This window comes from Chiloscyllium punctatum, chromosome 33 (assembly GCF_047496795.1).
Source record: "Chiloscyllium punctatum isolate Juve2018m chromosome 33, sChiPun1.3, whole genome shotgun sequence".
In the NCBI taxonomy this organism is placed as follows: domain Eukaryota; kingdom Metazoa; phylum Chordata; class Chondrichthyes; order Orectolobiformes; family Hemiscylliidae; genus Chiloscyllium; species Chiloscyllium punctatum.
Window position 1 is genome coordinate 23,793,809 of NC_092771.1, and position 18,840 is coordinate 23,812,648.

Here is an 18,840-nt window from a genome sequence, read left to right on the forward strand (position 1 = left end):
TCACCAACACACTCAAAACCTCCAACACAGCACCCCCTCTCCAACACAGCTCACACTCACCAACACAGCTCACACTCATCAACACACTAAAAAACCTCCAACACAGCTCCCCCTCTCCAACACAGCTCACACTCAACAACACACTCAAAACTTCCAACACAGCTTAAAATCACCAACACACTCAAAACTTCCAACCCAGCTCACACTCAACACACTCAAAACCTCCAATCCAGCTCACACTCAACAACACACTCAAAACCACCAACAGAGCTCACACTCAAAACCACCAACACAGCTCACACACATCAACACGCTCAAACCTCCGACCAGGCTCACACTCAACATCACATTCAAAACTTCCAACACAGCTCACACTCAACAACACACTCAAAACCTCCAAAAGAGCCAACACTCAAAACTTCCAACACAGCTCACACTCAACAACACACTCAAATCCTCCAACCAGGCTCACACTCAACAGCAAACTCAAAACTTCCAACACAGCTCACACTCATCAACACACTCAAAACCTCCAACCAGGCTCACACTCAAGAGCACATTCAAAACTTCCAACACAGCACCACAGTCATCAACACACTCAAAAGTCCAACCAGGCTCACACTCAAAAACACACTCAAAACTTCCAACCCAACTCACACTCAACACACTCAAAACCTCCAAAACAGCTCACACACATCAACACACTCAAACTTCCAACACATCTCACACTCAACAACACACTCAAAACCTCCAACACAGCTCACACTCAAAACCACCAACACAGCTCACACTCATCAACACGCTCAAACCTCTGACCAGGCTCACACTCAACAGCACATTCAAAACTTCCAACACAGCTCACACACTCAAAATCATCATCACAGCTCACACTCAACCGCACACTCAAACGCTCCAACACAGCTCACACTCAACAACACACTCAAAACCTCCAAAACAGCCAACACTCAAAACTTCCAACACAGCTCACACTCAACAACACACTCAAATCCTCCAACCAGGCTCACACTCAACAGCAAACTCAAAACTTCCAACACAGCTCACACTCATCAACACATTCAAAACCTCCAACCAGGCTCACACTCAACAGCACATTCAAAACTTCCAACACAGCTCACACCCATCAACACACTCAAAAGTCCAACCAGGCTCACACTCAAAAACACACTCAAAACTTCCAACCCACCTCACACTCAACACATTCAAAACCTCCAAAACAGCTCACACACATCAACACACTCAAACTTACAAAACATCTCACACTCAACAACACAATCAAAATTTCCAACAAAGCTCACACTCAACAACACACTAAAACTTCCAACACAGCTCATACTCAACATCACACGCAAAACTTCCAATACAGCTCACACTCAACAACACACTCAAAACTTCCAATACAGCTCACAATCAACAGCACTCTCAAAACTTCCAACACATCTCACACTCAACAACACACTCAAAACCTCCAACCCACCTCACACTCAACACTCTCAAAACCTCCAAACCAGCTCACACACATCAACACACTCAAACTTCCAACACATCTCACACTCAACAACACAATCAAAATTTCCAACAAAGCTCACACTCAACATCACACGCAAAACTTCCAACACAACTCATACTCAACATCACACTCAAAACTTCCAACACATCTCACACTCAACAACACACTCAAAACCTCCAACACAGCTCACACACAACAACACATTCAAAACCTCCAACACAGCTCACACTCACCAACACAGCTCACGCTCAACAGCACACTCAAAACGTCCAACATAGCTCGTACACAAAAAAACACTCAAAACTTCCAACACAGTTTACAATCACCAACACACTCAAAACCTCCAACACAGCACCCCCTCTCCAACACAGCTCACACTGACCAACAAAGCTCACACTCACCAACACACTCAAAACCTCCAGCACAGCCCCCCTTCTCCAACACAGCTCACACTCAACAACACACTCAAAACCCCCAACATAGCTCACACTCAACAACACACTCAAAACTTCCAACAAAGCTCACACTCATCAACACACTCAAACTTCCAACACATCTCACACTGAACAACACACTCAAAACTTCCAACACAGCTCACACTCAACAACACACTCAAAACCCCCAACACAGGTCACACTCAACAACACACTCAAAACTTCCAACAAAGCTCACACTCATCAACACACTCAAACTTCCAACACATCTCACACTGAACAACACACTCAAAACTTCCAACACAGCTCACACTCATCAACACACTCAAAACCTCCAACACAGCTCACACTCATCAACACTCACAAAACCTCCAATGCAGCTCACACACAACAACACACTCAAAACTTCCAATACAGCTCACAATCAACAGCACACTCAAAACTTCCAACACATCTTACACTAAACAACACATTCAAAACCTCCAACACAGCTCACACTCAACAACACACTCAAAACCTCCAGCACAGCTCACACTCATCAACACAGCTCACACTCACCAACACACTCAAAACCTCCAACACAGCTCCCCCTCTCCAACACAGCTCACACTCAACAACACACTCAAAACTTCCCACACAGCTTAAAATCACCAACACACTCAAAACTTCCAAGACAGCTTACAATCACCAACACACTCAAAACCTCCAACACAGCACCCCCTCTCCAACACAGCTCACACTCACCAACACAGCTCACACTCACCAACACACTCAAAACCTCCAACACAGCTCCCCCTCTCCCAACACAGCTCACACTCAACAACACACTCAAAACTTCCCACTCAGCTTAATATCACCAACACACTCAAAACTTCCAACGCAGCTCACGCTCAACACACTCAAAACCTCCAATCCAGCTCACACTCAACACACTCAATACCTCCAACACAGCTCACACTCAACAACACACTCAAAACCTCCAAAACAGCCAACACTCAAAACTTCCAACACAGCTCACACTCAACAACACACTCAAAACCTCCAACCAGGCTCACACTCAACAGCAAACTCACAATTTCCAACACAGCTCACACTCATCAACACACTCAAAACCTCCAACCAGGCTCACACTCAACAGGACATTCAAAACTTACAACAGAGCTCACACTCATCAACACACTCAAAACTCCAACCAGGCTCACACTCAACAACACACTCAAAACCTCCAACACAGATCAGACTCATCAACACACTCAAACTTCCAACACATCTCACACACAACAACACAATCAAAACTTCCAACAAAGCTCACACTCAACAACACACTAAAAATTCCAACACAGCTCATACTCAACATCACACTCAAAATTTCCAATGCAGCTCACACTCAACAACACACTCAAAACCTCCAACACAGATCAGACTCATCAACACACTCAAAACTTCCAACACAGCTCACACTCAACACCACACTCAAAACCTCCAACACAGCTCACACTCAACAACACACTCAAAACCTCCAACACAGCTCACACTCAACAGCACACACAAAACCTCCAATGCAGCTCACACACAACAACACACTCAAAACTTCCAATACAGCTCACAATCAACAGCACACTCAAAACTTCCAACACATCTCACACTCAACAACACATTCAAAACCTCCAACACAGCTCACACTCAACAACACACTCAAAACCTCCAGCACAGCTCACACTCACCAACACAGCTCACGCTCAACAGCACACTCAAAACGTCCAACATAGCTCATACTCAACAACACATTAAAAATTCCAACACAGCTTACAATCACCAACACACTGAAAACCTTCAACACAGCACCCCCTCTCCAACACAGCTCACACTCACCCACACAGCTCACGCTCACCAACACACTCAAAACCTCCAACACAGCTCCCTCTCTCCAACACAGCTCACACTCAACAACACACACAAAACTTCCAACACAGCTCACACTCAACACACTCAAAACCTCCAATCCAGCTCACACTCAACAACACACACAAAACCTCCAACACAGCTCACACTCAAAACCACCAACACAGCTCACACTCATCAACACGCTCAAACCCCCGACCAGGCTCACACTCAACAGCACATTCAAAACTTCCAACACAGCTCACACTCAACAACACACTCCAAATCATCAACACAGCTCACACTCAACCGCACACTCAAACGCTCCAACACAGCTCACACTCAACAACACACTCAAAACCTCCAAAACAGCCAGCACTCAAAACGTCCAACACAGTTCACACTCAACAACACACTCAAAACCTCCAACACAGCCGTCAGTCACCAACACACTCAAAACTTCCAAAACAGCTTACAATCACCAACACACTCAAAACCTCCAAAACAGCACCCCCTCTCAAATACAGCTCACACTCACCAACACAGCTCACACTCACCAACACACTCAAAACCTTCAACACAGCTCCCCCTCTCCAACACAGCTCACACTCAACAACACACACAAAACCTCCAACACAGCTTAAAATCAACAACACACTCAAAACTTCCAACCCAGCTCACACTCAACACACTCAAAACCTCCAATACAGATTAAAATCACCAACACAATCAAAACTTCCAACCCAGCTCACACTCAACACACTCAAAACCTCCAATACAGCTTAAAATCACCAACACACTCAAAACTTCCAACCCACCTCACACTCAACACACTCAAAACCTCCAACACAGCTCACACTCAACAACACACTCAAAACCCCCTACACAGCTCGCACTCAACAACACACTCAAAACTTCCAACAAAGCTCACACTCATCAACACACTCAAACTTCCAACACATCTCACACTCAACAACACAATCAAAATTTCCAACAAAGCTCACACTCAACATCACACGCAAAACTTCCAACACAGCTCATACTCAACATCACACTCAAAACTTCCAACACATCTCACACTCAACAACACACTCAAAACCTCCAACACAGCTCACACACAACAACACATTCAAAACCTCCAACACAGCTCACACTCACCAACACAGCTCACGCTCAACAGCACACTCAAAACGTCCAACATAGCTCGTACACAAAAAAACACTCAAAACTTCCAACACAGTTTACAATCACCAACACACTCAAAACCTCCAACACAGCACCCCCTCTCCAACACAGCTCACACTGACCAACAAAGCTCACACTCACCAACACACTCAAAACCTCCAGCACAGCCCCCCTTCTCCAACACAGCTCACACTCAACAACACACTCAAAACCCCCAACATAGCTCACACTCAACAACACACTCAAAACTTCCAACAAAGCTCACACTCATCAACACACTCAAACTTCCAACACATCTCACACTGAACAACACACTCAAAACTTCCAACACAGCTCACACTCAACAACACACTCAAAACCCCCAACACAGGTCACACTCAACAACACACTCAAAACTTCCAACAAAGCTCACACTCATCAACACACTCAAACTTCCAACACATCTCACACTGAACAACACACTCAAAACTTCCAACACAGCTCACACTCATCAACACACTCAAAACCTCCAACACAGCTCACACTCATCAACACTCACAAAACCTCCAATGCAGCTCACACACAACAACACACTCAAAACTTCCAATACAGCTCACAATCAACAGCACACTCAAAACTTCCAACACATCTTACACTAAACAACACATTCAAAACCTCCAACACAGCTCACACTCAACAACACACTCAAAACCTCCAGCACAGCTCACACTCATCAACACAGCTCACACTCACCAACACACTCAAAACCTCCAACACAGCTCCCCCTCTCCAACACAGCTCACACTCAACAACACACTCAAAACTTCCCACACAGCTTAAAATCACCAACACACTCAAAACTTCCAAGACAGCTTACAATCACCAACACACTCAAAACCTCCAACACAGCACCCCCTCTCCAACACAGCTCACACTCACCAACACAGCTCACACTCACCAACACACTCAAAACCTCCAACACAGCTCCCCCTCTCCCAACACAGCTCACACTCAACAACACACTCAAAACTTCCCACTCAGCTTAATATCACCAACACACTCAAAACTTCCAACGCAGCTCACGCTCAACACACTCAAAACCTCCAATCCAGCTCACACTCAACACACTCAATACCTCCAACACAGCTCACACTCAACAACACACTCAAAACCTCCAAAACAGCCAACACTCAAAACTTCCAACACAGCTCACACTCAACAACACACTCAAAACCTCCAACCAGGCTCACACTCAACAGCAAACTCACAATTTCCAACACAGCTCACACTCATCAACACACTCAAAACCTCCAACCAGGCTCACACTCAACAGGACATTCAAAACTTACAACAGAGCTCACACTCATCAACACACTCAAAACTCCAACCAGGCTCACACTCAACAACACACTCAAAACCTCCAACACAGATCAGACTCATCAACACACTCAAACTTCCAACACATCTCACACACAACAACACAATCAAAACTTCCAACAAAGCTCACACTCAACAACACACTAAAAATTCCAACACAGCTCATACTCAACATCACACTCAAAATTTCCAATGCAGCTCACACTCAACAACACACTCAAAACCTCCAACACAGATCAGACTCATCAACACACTCAAAACTTCCAACACAGCTCACACTCAACACCACACTCAAAACCTCCAACACAGCTCACACTCAACAACACACTCAAAACCTCCAACACAGCTCACACTCAACAGCACACACAAAACCTCCAATGCAGCTCACACACAACAACACACTCAAAACTTCCAATACAGCTCACAATCAACAGCACACTCAAAACTTCCAACACATCTCACACTCAACAACACATTCAAAACCTCCAACACAGCTCACACTCAACAACACACTCAAAACCTCCAGCACAGCTCACACTCACCAACACAGCTCACGCTCAACAGCACACTCAAAACGTCCAACATAGCTCATACTCAACAACACATTAAAAATTCCAACACAGCTTACAATCACCAACACACTGAAAACCTTCAACACAGCACCCCCTCTCCAACACAGCTCACACTCACCCACACAGCTCACGCTCACCAACACACTCAAAACCTCCAACACAGCTCCCTCTCTCCAACACAGCTCACACTCAACAACACACACAAAACTTCCAACACAGCTCACACTCAACACACTCAAAACCTCCAATCCAGCTCACACTCAACAACACACACAAAACCTCCAACACAGCTCACACTCAAAACCACCAACACAGCTCACACTCATCAACACGCTCAAACCCCCGACCAGGCTCACACTCAACAGCACATTCAAAACTTCCAACACAGCTCACACTCAACAACACACTCCAAATCATCAACACAGCTCACACTCAACCGCACACTCAAACGCTCCAACACAGCTCACACTCAACAACACACTCAAAACCTCCAAAACAGCCAGCACTCAAAACGTCCAACACAGTTCACACTCAACAACACACTCAAAACCTCCAACACAGCCGTCAGTCACCAACACACTCAAAACTTCCAAAACAGCTTACAATCACCAACACACTCAAAACCTCCAAAACAGCACCCCCTCTCAAATACAGCTCACACTCACCAACACAGCTCACACTCACCAACACACTCAAAACCTTCAACACAGCTCCCCCTCTCCAACACAGCTCACACTCAACAACACACACAAAACCTCCAACACAGCTTAAAATCAACAACACACTCAAAACTTCCAACCCAGCTCACACTCAACACACTCAAAACCTCCAATACAGATTAAAATCACCAACACAATCAAAACTTCCAACCCAGCTCACACTCAACACACTCAAAACCTCCAATACAGCTTAAAATCACCAACACACTCAAAACTTCCAACCCACCTCACACTCAACACACTCAAAACCTCCAACACAGCTCACACTCAACAACACACTCAAAACCCCCTACACAGCTCGCACTCAACAACACACTCAAAACTTCCAACAAAGCTCACACTCATCAACACACTCAAACTTCCAACACATCTCACACTGAACAACACACTCAAAACTTCCAACACAGCTCACACTCAACACCACACTCAAAACCTCCAACACAGCTCACACTCAGCAACACACTCAAAACCTCCAACACAGTTCACACTCAACAGCACACACAAAACCTCCAATGCAGCTCACACACAACAACACACTCAAAACTTCCAACACATCTCACACTCAACAACACATTCAAAACCTCCAACACAGCTCACACTCAACAACACACTCAAAACGTCCAGCACAGCTCACACTCACCAACACAGCTCACGCTCTACAGCACACTCAAAACGTCCAACATAGCTCATACTCAACAACACACTCAAAACTTCCAACACAGCTCACAATCAACAGCACACTCAAAACTTCCAACACATCTCACACTCAACAACACACTCAAAACCTCCAACACAGCTCACAATCAACAACACACTCAAAACTCCAACCAGGCTCACACTCAAAAACACACTCAAAACCTCCAACCCAGCTCACACTCAACACACTCAAAACCTCCAAACCAGCTCACACACATCAACACACTCAAACTTTCAACACATCTCACACTCAACAACACAATAAAAACTTCCAACAAAGCTCACACTCAACAACACACATAAAAAATTCCAACACAGCTCATACTCAACATCACACTCAAAACTTCCAACACATCTCACACTCAACAACACACTCAAAACCTCCAACACAGCTCACACACAACAACACATTCAAAACCTCCAACACAGCTCACACTCACCAACACAGCTCACGCTCAACAGCACACTCAAAACGTCCAACATAGCTCATACACAACAAAACACTCAAAACTTCCAACACAGTTTACAATCACCAACACACTCAAAACCTCCAACACAGCACCACCTCTCCAACACAGCTCACACTGACCAACACAGCTCACACTCACCAACACACTCAAAACCTCCAACACAGCACCCCCTCTCCAACACAGCTCACACTGACCAACAAAGCTCACACTCACCAACACACTCAAAACCTCCAACACAGCTCCCCCTCTCCAACACAGCTCACACTCAACAACACACTCAAAACCCCGAACACAGCTCACACTCAACAACACACTCAAAACTTCCAACAAAGCTAACACTCATCAACACACTCAAACTTCCAACACATCTCACACACAACAACACAATCAAAACTTCCAACAAAGCTCACACTCAACAACACACTAAAAATTCCAACACAGCTCATACTCAACATCACACTCAAAATTTCCAATGCAGCTCACACTCAACAACACACTCAAAACCTCCAACACAGATCAGACTCATCAACACACTCAAAACTTCCAACACAGCTCACACTCAACACCACACTCAAAACCTCCAACACAGCTCACACTCAACAACACACTCAAAACCTCCAACACAGCTCACACTCAACAGCACACACAAAACCTCCAATGCAGCTCACACACAACAACACACTCAAAACTTCCAATACAGCTCACAATCAACAGCACACTCAAAACTTCCAACACATCTCACACTCAACAACACATTCAAAACCTCCAACACAGCTCACACTCAACAACACACTCAAAACCTCCAGCACAGCTCACACTCACCAACACAGCTCACGCTCAACAGCACACTCAAAACGTCCAACATAGCTCATACTCAACAACACATTAAAAATTCCAACACAGCTTACAATCACCAACACACTGAAAACCTTCAACACAGCACCCCCTCTCCAACACAGCTCACACTCACCCACACAGCTCACGCTCACCAACACACTCAAAACCTCCAACACAGCTCCCTCTCTCCAACACAGCTCACACTCAACAACACACACAAAACTTCCAACACAGCTCACACTCAACACACTCAAAACCTCCAATCCAGCTCACACTCAACAACACACACAAAACCTCCAACACAGCTCACACTCAAAACCACCAACACAGCTCACACTCATCAACACGCTCAAACCCCCGACCAGGCTCACACTCAACAGCACATTCAAAACTTCCAACACAGCTCACACTCAACAACACACTCCAAATCATCAACACAGCTCACACTCAACCGCACACTCAAACGCTCCAACACAGCTCACACTCAACAACACACTCAAAACCTCCAAAACAGCCAGCACTCAAAACGTCCAACACAGTTCACACTCAACAACACACTCAAAACCTCCAACACAGCCGTCAGTCACCAACACACTCAAAACTTCCAAAACAGCTTACAATCACCAACACACTCAAAACCTCCAAAACAGCACCCCCTCTCAAATACAGCTCACACTCACCAACACAGCTCACACTCACCAACACACTCAAAACCTTCAACACAGCTCCCCCTCTCCAACACAGCTCACACTCAACAACACACACAAAACCTCCAACACAGCTTAAAATCAACAACACACTCAAAACTTCCAACCCAGCTCACACTCAACACACTCAAAACCTCCAATACAGATTAAAATCACCAACACAATCAAAACTTCCAACCCAGCTCACACTCAACACACTCAAAACCTCCAATACAGCTTAAAATCACCAACACACTCAAAACTTCCAACCCACCTCACACTCAACACACTCAAAACCTCCAACACAGCTCACACTCAACAACACACTCAAAACCCCCTACACAGCTCGCACTCAACAACACACTCAAAACTTCCAACAAAGCTCACACTCATCAACACACTCAAACTTCCAACACATCTCACACTGAACAACACACTCAAAACTTCCAACACAGCTCACACTCAACACCACACTCAAAACCTCCAACACAGCTCACACTCAGCAACACACTCAAAACCTCCAACACAGTTCACACTCAACAGCACACACAAAACCTCCAATGCAGCTCACACACAACAACACACTCAAAACTTCCAACACATCTCACACTCAACAACACATTCAAAACCTCCAACACAGCTCACACTCAACAACACACTCAAAACGTCCAGCACAGCTCACACTCACCAACACAGCTCACGCTCTACAGCACACTCAAAACGTCCAACATAGCTCATACTCAACAACACACTCAAAACTTCCAACACAGCTCACAATCAACAGCACACTCAAAACTTCCAACACATCTCACACTCAACAACACACTCAAAACCTCCAACACAGCTCACAATCAACAACACACTCAAAACTCCAACCAGGCTCACACTCAAAAACACACTCAAAACCTCCAACCCAGCTCACACTCAACACACTCAAAACCTCCAAACCAGCTCACACACATCAACACACTCAAACTTTCAACACATCTCACACTCAACAACACAATAAAAACTTCCAACAAAGCTCACACTCAACAACACACATAAAAAATTCCAACACAGCTCATACTCAACATCACACTCAAAACTTCCAACACATCTCACACTCAACAACACACTCAAAACCTCCAACACAGCTCACACACAACAACACATTCAAAACCTCCAACACAGCTCACACTCACCAACACAGCTCACGCTCAACAGCACACTCAAAACGTCCAACATAGCTCATACACAACAAAACACTCAAAACTTCCAACACAGTTTACAATCACCAACACACTCAAAACCTCCAACACAGCACCACCACTCCAACACAGCTCACACTGACCAACACAGCTCACACTCACCAACACACTCAAAACCTCCAACACAGCACCCCCTCTCCAACACAGCTCACACTGACCAACAAAGCTCACACTCACCAACACACTCAAAACCTCCAACACAGCTCCCCCTCTCCAACACAGCTCACACTCAACAACACACTCAAAACCCCGAACACAGCTCACACTCAACAACACACTCAAAACTTCCAACAAAGCTAACACTCATCAACACACTCAAACTTGCAACACATCTCACACTGAACAACACACTCAAAACTTCCAACACAGCTCACACTCAACAACACACTCAAAACCCCCAACACAGGTCACACTCAAAACATTCAACAAAGCTCACACTCATCAACACACTCAAATTTCCAACACATCTCACACTGAACAACACTCTCAAAACTTCCAACACAGCTCACACTCATCAACACACTCAAAACCTCCAACAAAGCTCACACTCATCAACACACACAAAACCTCCAATGCAGCTCACACACAACAACACACTCAAGACTTCCAATACAGCTCACAATCAACAGCACACTCAAAACTTCCAACACATCATACACTAAACAACACATTCAAAACCTCCAACACAGCTCACACTCAACAACACACTCAAAACCTCCAGCACAGCTCACACTCACCAACACAGCTCACGCTCAACAGCACACTCAAAACGTCCAACATAGCTCATACTCAACAACACACTCAAAACTTCCAACACAGCTTACAATCACCAACACACTCAAAACCTCCAACACAGCACCCCCTCTCCAACACAGCTCACACTGACCAACACAGCTCACACTCACCAACACACTCAAAACCTCCAACACAGCTCCCCCTCTCCAACACAGCTCACACTCAACAACACACTCAAAACTTCCCACACAGCTTAAAATCACCAACACACTCAAAACTTCCAATGCAGCTCACACTCAACACACTCAAAACCTCCAATCCAGCTCACACTCAACAACACACTCAAAACCTCCAACACAGCTCACACTCAACAACACACTCAAAACCTCCAAAACAGCCAACACTCAAAACTTCCAACACAGCTCACACTCAACAACAAACTCAAAACCTCCAACCAGGCTCACACTCAACAGCAAACTCAAAATTTCCAACACAGCTCACACTCATCAACACACTCAAAACCTCCAACCAGGCTCACACTCAACAGGACATTCGAAACTTACAACACAGCTCACACTCATCAACACACTCAAAACTCCAACCAGGATCGCACTCAACAACACACTCAAAACCTCCAACACAGCTCACACTCAACAACACACTCAAAACCTCCAAAACAGCCAACACTCAAAACTTCCAACACAGCTCACACTCAACAACACACTCAAAACCTCCAACCAGGCTCACACTCAACAGCAAACTCAAAATTTCCAACACAGCTCACACTCATCAACACACTCAAAACCTCCAACCAGGCTCACACTCAACAGGACATTCGAAACTTACAACACAGCTCACACTCATCAACACACTCAAAACTCCAACCAGGATCGCACTCAACAACACACTCAAAACTTCCAATCCACCTCACACTCAACACACTCAAAACCTCCAAAACAGCTCACACTCAACAACACACTCAAAACCTCCAACACAGATCAGACTCATCAACACACTCAAACTTCCAACACATCTCACACACAACAACATGTTCAAAACTTCCAACAAAGCTCACACTCAACAACACACTAAAAATTCCAACACAGCTCATACTCAACATCACACTCAAAACTTCCAATGCAGCTCACACTCAACAACACACTCAAAGCTTCCAACCCACCTCACACTCAACACACTCAAAACCTCCAAAACAGCTCACACTCAACAACACACTCAAAACCTCCAACACAGATCAGACTCATCAACACACTCAAAACTTCCAACACAGCTCACACTCAACACCACACTCAAAACCTCCAACACAGCTCACACTCAACAACACACTCAAAACCTCCAACACAGCTCACACTCAACAGCACACACAAAACCTCCAATGCAGCTCACACACAACAACACACTCAAAACTTCCAATACAGCTCACAATCAACAGCACACTCAAAATTTCCAACACATCTCACACTCAACAACACATTCAAAACCTCCAACACAGCTCACACTCAACAACACACTCAAAACCTCCAGCACAGCTCACACTCACCAACACAGCACACGCTCAACAGCACACTCAAAACGTCCAACATAGCTCATACTCAACAACACACTCAAAAGTTCCAACACAGCTAACAATCACCAACACACTGAAAACCTCCAACACAGCACCCCCTCTCCAACACAGCTCACACTCACCAACACAGCTCACACTCAACAACACACTCAAAACCTCCAACACAGCTCACACTCAAAACCACCAACACAGCTCACACTCATCAATACGCTCAAACCACCGACCAGGCTCACACTCAACAGCACATTCAAAACTTCCAACACAGCTCACACTCAACAACACACTCCAAATCATCAACACAGCTCACACTCAACCGCACACTCAAACGCTCCAACACAGCTCACACTCACCAACACACTCAAAACCTTCAAAACAGCCAGCATCAAAACGTCCAACACAGCCCACACTCAACAACACACTCAAAACCTCCAACACAGCCGTCACTCACCAACACACTCAAAACTTCCAAAACAGCTTACAATCACCAACACACTCAAACCCTCCAAAACAGCACCCCCTCTCGAATACAGCTCACACTCACCAACACAGCTCACACTCACCAACACACTCAAAACCTTCAACACAGCTCCCCCTCTCCAACACAGCTCACACTCAACAACACACTCAAATACTCCAACACAGCTTAAAATCACCAACACACTCAAAACTTCCAACCCAGCTCACACTCAACACACTCAAAACCTCCAATACAGCTTAAAATCACCAACACACTCAAAACTTCCAACCCACCTCACACTCAACACACTCAAAACCTCCAACACAGCTCACACTCAACAACACACTCAAAACCTACAACACAGCTCGCACTCAACAACACACTCAAAACTTCCAACAAAGCTCACACTCATCAACACACTCAAACTTCCAACACATCTCACACTGAACAACACACTCAAAACTTCCAACACAGCTTAAAATCACCAACACACTCAAAACTTCCAACCCAGCTCACACTCAACACACTCAAAATCTCCAATCCAGCTCACACTCAACAACACACTCAAAACCACCAACAGAGCTCACACTCAAAACCACCAACACAGCTCACACACATCAACACGCTCAAACCTCCGACCAGGCTCACACTCAACATCACATTCAAAACTTCCAACACAGCTCACACTCAACAACACACTCAAAACCTCCAAAAGAGCCAACACTCAAAACTTCCAACACAGCTCACACTCAACAACACACTCAAATCCTCCAACCAGGCTCACACTCAACAGCAAACTCAAAACTTCCAACACAGCTCACACTCATCAACACACTCAAAACCTCCAACCAGGCTCACACTCAAGAGCACATTCAAAACTTCCAACACAGCACCACAGTCATCAACACACTCAAAAGTCCAACCAGGCTCACACTCAAAAACACACTCAAAACTTCCAACCCAACTCACACTCAACACACTCAAAACCTCCAAAACAGCTCACACACATCAACACACTCAAACTTCCAACACATCTCACACTCAACAACACACTCAAAACCTCCAACACAGCTCACACTCAAAACCACCAACACAGCTCACACTCATCAACACGCTCAAACCTCTGACCAGGCTCACACTCAACAGCACATTCAAAACTTCCAACACAGCTCACACACTCAAAATCATCATCACAGCTCACACTCAACCGCACACTCAAACGCTCCAACACAGCTCACACTCAACAACACACTCAAAACCTCCAAAACAGCCAACACTCAAAACTTCCAACACAGCTCACACTCAACAACACACTCAAATCCTCCAACCAGGCTCACACTCAACAGCAAACTCAAAACTTCCAACACAGCTCACACTCATCAACACATTCAAAACCTCCAACCAGGCTCACACTCAACAGCACATTCAAAACTTCCAACACAGCTCACACCCATCAACACACTCAAAAGTCCAACCAGGCTCACACTCAAAAACACACTCAAAACTTCCAACCCACCTCACACTCAACACATTCAAAACCTCCAAAACAGCTCACACACATCAACACACTCAAACTTACAAAACATCTCACACTCAACAACACAATCAAAATTTCCAACAAAGCTCACACTCAACAACACACTAAAACTTCCAACACAGCTCATACTCAACATCACACGCAAAACTTCCAATACAGCTCACACTCAACAACACACTCAAAACTTCCAATACAGCTCACAATCAACAGCACTCTCAAAACTTCCAACACATCTCACACTCAACAACACACTCAAAACCTCCAAACCACCTCACACTCAACACTCTCAAAACCTCCAAACCAGCTCACACACATCAACACACTCAAACTTCCAACACATCTCACACTCAACAACACAATCAAAATTTCCAACAAAGCTCACACTCAACATCACACGCAAAACTTCCAACACAGCTCATACTCAACATCACACTCAAAACTTCCAACACATCTCACACTCAACAACACACTCAAAACCTCCAACACAGCTCACACACAACAACACATTCAAAACCTCCAACACAGCTCACACTCACCAACACAGCTCACGCTCAACAGCACACTCAAAACGTCCAACATAGCTCGTACACAAAAAAACACTCAAAACTTCCAACACAGTTTACAATCACCAACACACTCAAAACCTCCAACACAGCACCCCCTCTCCAACACAGCTCACACTGACCAACAAAGCTCACACTCACCAACACACTCAAAACCTCCAGCACAGCCCCCCTTCTCCAACACAGCTCACACTCAACAACACACTCAAAACCCCCAACATAGCTCACACTCAACAACACACTCAAAACTTCCAACAAAGCTCACACTCATCAACACACTCAAACTTCCAACACATCTCACACTGAACAACACACTCAAAACTTCCAACACAGCTCACACTCAACAACACACTCAAAACCCCCAACACAGGTCACACTCAACAACACACTCAAAACTTCCAACAAAGCTCACACTCATCAACACACTCAAACTTCCAACACATCTCACACTGAACAACACACTCAAAACTTCCAACACAGCTCACACTCATCAACACACTCAAAACCTCCAACACAGCTCACACTCATCAACACTCACAAAACCTCCAATGCAGCTCACACACAACAACACACTCAAAACTTCCAATACAGCTCACAATCAACAGCACACTCAAAACTTCCAACACATCTTACACTAAACAACACATTCAAAACCTCCAACACAGCTCACACTCAACAACACACTCAAAACCTCCAGCACAGCTCACACTCATCAACACAGCTCACACTCACCAACACACTCAAAACCTCCAACACAGCTCCCCCTCTCCAACACAGCTCACACTCAACAACACACTCAAAACTTCCCACACAGCTTAAAATCACCAACACACTCAAAACTTCCAAGACAGCTTACAATCACCAACACACTCAAAACCTCCAACACAGCACCCCCTCTCCAACACAGCTCACACTCACCAACACAGCTCACACTCACCAACACACTCAAAACCTCCAACACAGCTCCCCCTCTCCCAACACAGCTCACACTCAACAACACACTCAAAACTTCCCACTCAGCTTAATATCACCAACACACTCAAAACTTCCAACGCAGCTCACGCTCAACACACTCAAAACCTCCAATCCAGCTCACACTCAACACACTCAATACCTCCAACACAGCTCACACTCAACAACACACTCAAAACCTCCAAAACAGCCAACACTCAAAACTTCCAACACAGCTCACACTCAACAACACACTCAAAACCTCCAACCAGGCTCACACTCAACAGCAAACTCACAATTTCCAACACAGCTCACACTCATCAACACACTCAAAACCTCCAACCAGGCTCACACTCAACAGGACATTCAAAACTTACAACAGAGCTCACACTCATCAACACACTCAAAACTCCAACCAGGCTCACACTCAACAACACACTCAAAACCTCCAACACAGATCAGACTCATCAACACACTCAAACTTCCAACACATCTCACACACAACAACACAATCAAAACTTCCAACAAAGCTCACACTCAACAACACACTAAAAATTCCAACACAGCTCATACTCAACATCACACTCAAAATTTCCAATGCAGCTCACACTCAACAACACACTCAAAACCTCCAACACAGATCAGACTCATCAACACACTCAAAACTTCCAACACAGCTCACACTCAACACCACACTCAAAACCTCCAACACAGCTCACACTCAACAACACACTCAAAACCTCCAACACAGCTCACACTCAACAGCACACACAAAACCTCCAATGCAGCTCACACACAACAACACACTCAAAACTTCCAATACAGCTCACAATCAACAGCACACTCAAAACTTCCAACACATCTCACACTCAACAACACACTCAAAACCTCCAACACAGCTCACACTCAACAACACACTCAAAACCTCCAGCACAGCTCACACTCACCAACACAGCTCACGCTCAACAGCACACTCAAAACGTCCAACATAGCTCATACTCAACAACACATTAAAAATTCCAACACAGCTTACAATCACCAACACACTGAAAACCTTCAACACAGCACCCCCTCTCCAACACAGCTCACACTCACCCACACAGCTCACGCTCACCAACACACTCAAAACCTCCAACACAGCTCCCTCTCTCCAACACAGCTCACACTCAACAACACACACAAAACTTCCAACACAGTTCACACTCAACACACTCAAAACCTCCAATCCAGCTCACACTCAACAACACACACAAAACCTCCAACACAGCTCACACTCAAAACCACCAACACAGCTCACACTCATCAACATGCTCAAACCCCCGACCAGGCTCACACTCAACAGCACATTCAAAACTTCCAACACAGCTCACACTCAACAACACACTCCAAATCATCAAC